Source organism: Stenella coeruleoalba, assembly GCF_951394435.1.
Source record: "Stenella coeruleoalba genome assembly, chromosome: 15".
Classification (NCBI taxonomy): domain Eukaryota; kingdom Metazoa; phylum Chordata; class Mammalia; order Artiodactyla; family Delphinidae; genus Stenella; species Stenella coeruleoalba.
Window position 1 is genome coordinate 25,203,891 of NC_137161.1, and position 2,792 is coordinate 25,206,682.

A 2,792-nucleotide genomic window follows, 5' to 3' on the forward strand; every position below is an offset into this window, starting at 1 on the left:
CACATATTGGCAGAGAGAAAGAAAAGCAGGTTGTGACAGCAGCCTCTGTTTACAGGGGCTTCCTGGGTGCTAAGCCCTATGCTAAGGGTGACTCCCAGATGATCACATTTCACCTCAGAACAGCCCAGTGGTGTAGGCACCATTAGCACCCCCAATTTACACATGAAGAACCAGAAGCTCAGCAAGCAAGTGCTTGCTCTGAATCACACAACTGGATCTACTGCTGTCTGGTACCAAGAGCTACTTGCCGTCAAACGTGAACATCGCTGAGTAAAATTTCAGGCATCCTCTGGTAATGGAAACGCTGGAGGACGGTGGCAGCTTTAACAAAGGAGGGAGTGAGGCCAAGCCCTGGGGCTGCAGGATGGCAGACAGGGCAGCAAGAAGAGCCATGGAAGCACAGCACGAGGTGGAGGGTGGATCTGATGTGGGCTTTTCAGAGCTCAGCCCTTGGAAGGTAGGTGGTGCGGGTGCTGAGTACTCATCATTTCTGCAACTCCCTAGGAGGCACCCAGAGAAAGTCAGTTGAATTCATGGGGCAGATAGGCAGCCTCAGAAAAGGCTGGTGCAAAGGGGAAGGCAAAAGGTGCTGGGGTGTGCACTCTGGATGGGAATCTGGCTTGTGGATGGAGGCAGCAGAGGTAGCAGGTCTGATTCTGTCCACAAGAGGGCGCCTGGCACCAGGCAATGAAGCCGCCCTGGAGAATGGGGGGTGGTTTGTTGCTGGTTCCCCGATGGTCTTGGGAGAGTGGATGTGGAGGACGGGATACATCCAACTCACTACCTTGAAATTCCAGCAGCAGAAACAAGCACAGACGGGCAGGATGAGTTCAGATCGATGCATGTATCATTCTGAGACTGTATCATCTCAGGCCAATTATTTCCCTTTATACTGAGTCAGTAAGTTTTTTGACTGCCTTCTTGGTAAAATTTGAAAGGGCTCTTCCCTCGAAAACTGCCTTCCAAAAGGAACAACTCTTTTTTTTTTCCATCTCCTTCTCATACAGTAATGCTTCACTCATTTTGATTCATCTAATCTGCCATTCAATAGTGCACTATTTCAATGATTGTAATTTCCAGAATTCTATCTTCAAATCTGCCTTAGTCTCTTACTTTTTGCTAATTTTTTTCCAGCACTTTTAGAGGTTTCATAGTTATTTTATATTCTGTGTCTGATAATAACAGTATTGAAGTCCCAGGGGTCTAAATCAAATTTTTTTTCCTGTTCGGGAAGCATTTTATTATTGCTCCAAGTTTAAGAATTTTCACTGACAGAAAAGCAACACTTAGAAAATCTGCATTGCTTTGCTCAGCTTCTGAACCTTGGTTTTTGAAGACGTATTTCTCTCCAGTACGGACAATCATTCCACCCATGATTAATGGCTCAATCTTAACTTCCAGTTTCAACACTTGGCCTTTACTTAGAAAGCTCTTCAGGGCCGTTTTTAATTCAGCAAGAGTGGCTTCATCTAAAGGAAGTACAGTGGTGACTGCAAGGTATTTCTCCACTCTGGACACTCATCATAGTAGAAAAGTCAGAACTATGGCTCCAGGGGTATTGTTCAAGCGACCATTTTCAGCAAGCAAATTGATCCAACCGGATGTGAGGGGAGAAAACCTTTTTTTTTTTTGGCTGTGCCGTGTACGGCTTTGGAGATCTGAGTTCCCCGACCAGGGATCGAACCCAGTTCCTTGGCAGTGAAAGCGTGGAGTTCTAACCACTGAACCGCCAGGGAAGTCCTGAGAAAACCTCTCTTTTGCTGTCATGTCATTTAGGCTTTTCACCTCAATGTAACACTTTACATAGGGATTCATAATGGAAGCAGCCATTTCAGGTTCCTTCAAGATTTGCGCTACTCTCAACAATTCTTTTGCTACTTGCTCCAGTTTATTCTGTTTAGATGCAACAGAATAAAGAGCTGTGGCATAGCGACCTTTGATACCATATATCTGAACACAGGTTTGATGGTGGCCTCACAGGCTTGATGAATGGCCTGAGCACAGATCTGCTGAAGCATCGCACCTGCCGGGAGAGCCTGGGCACTGCTGGGGCAGCCTCTTCTCCTGGGCGGCTGTGGGTCAAACCTGAGTTGATGAGAGCTGTGTTAATTTTTTGTTCCTGCTGACTGTTGCTCATAGTGGCTCATTTGCTTGGACATGAACTTTAGCAACTATCTTGGACAATTTATACTTGGTTGATATGTAATAATATGATTATAATATTTTTCTCTGGAGGATTTGCATTTTTGCTTCTGCCAGATACCAGGAGATACGAGCCTGGAATCATCTTAATTTCTCAGTCCAGGGATTCTTTGACCTCTGGAGTAATGAGAATCTGAACCTCAGCTCCAGGAGACAGCAGACATAAAGTACTCTCTGGTCAGGTTTTCTCTTTCTTCCAGCAGGGCCAGAGAGATGTTCTCTGCTCAGTTCCCTTTGCAGACAGGTCAATTTTCCCTGCTTGCCTTTTCACTGAGGCCAAAAAGCCAGTGCCCTGGCTTTATGGAGAGGTCCCCGTTTTGTTTCTCTATTTTGTACAGGCTCAAAGCTTAGTGCCACAGGTCCCCCTAGAGGCAGTTAATCCCTCCAGCTCTTGACTTCTTGGAATTTCTTTTGCCCCCAAACAGCAGTTTTCCTCTACTGTACCCAACTACCTTTGTGGTTTCAGCTTACTCTTTTTTTTGTCCCTTGGGGATTTCCTAAACTTTCTCATCTGTGACCTCAGCAAAAAAAGTCAATTCATTAGAATTTATCTGGCATCCAGGTGTTTTATGATAATGGCAAAATTTTCA

At 45.4% G+C, this 2,792-nt stretch overlaps 1 pseudogene across 1 annotated transcript; it reads right to left on the reverse strand.

Annotated features, from left to right (window-relative positions):
- Positions 1 to 1,286: 1,286 nt before the first annotated feature.
- Positions 1,287 to 2,137, reverse strand: LOC307198036 (ATP synthase subunit O, mitochondrial-like; annotated as a pseudogene). Its single transcript has 2 exons — positions 1,751 to 2,137; positions 1,287 to 1,618 (listed from the first exon to the last, which is right to left on the reverse strand). The product of its transcript is annotated as an ATP synthase subunit O, mitochondrial-like (transcript).
- Positions 2,138 to 2,792: the final 655 nt, after the last annotated feature.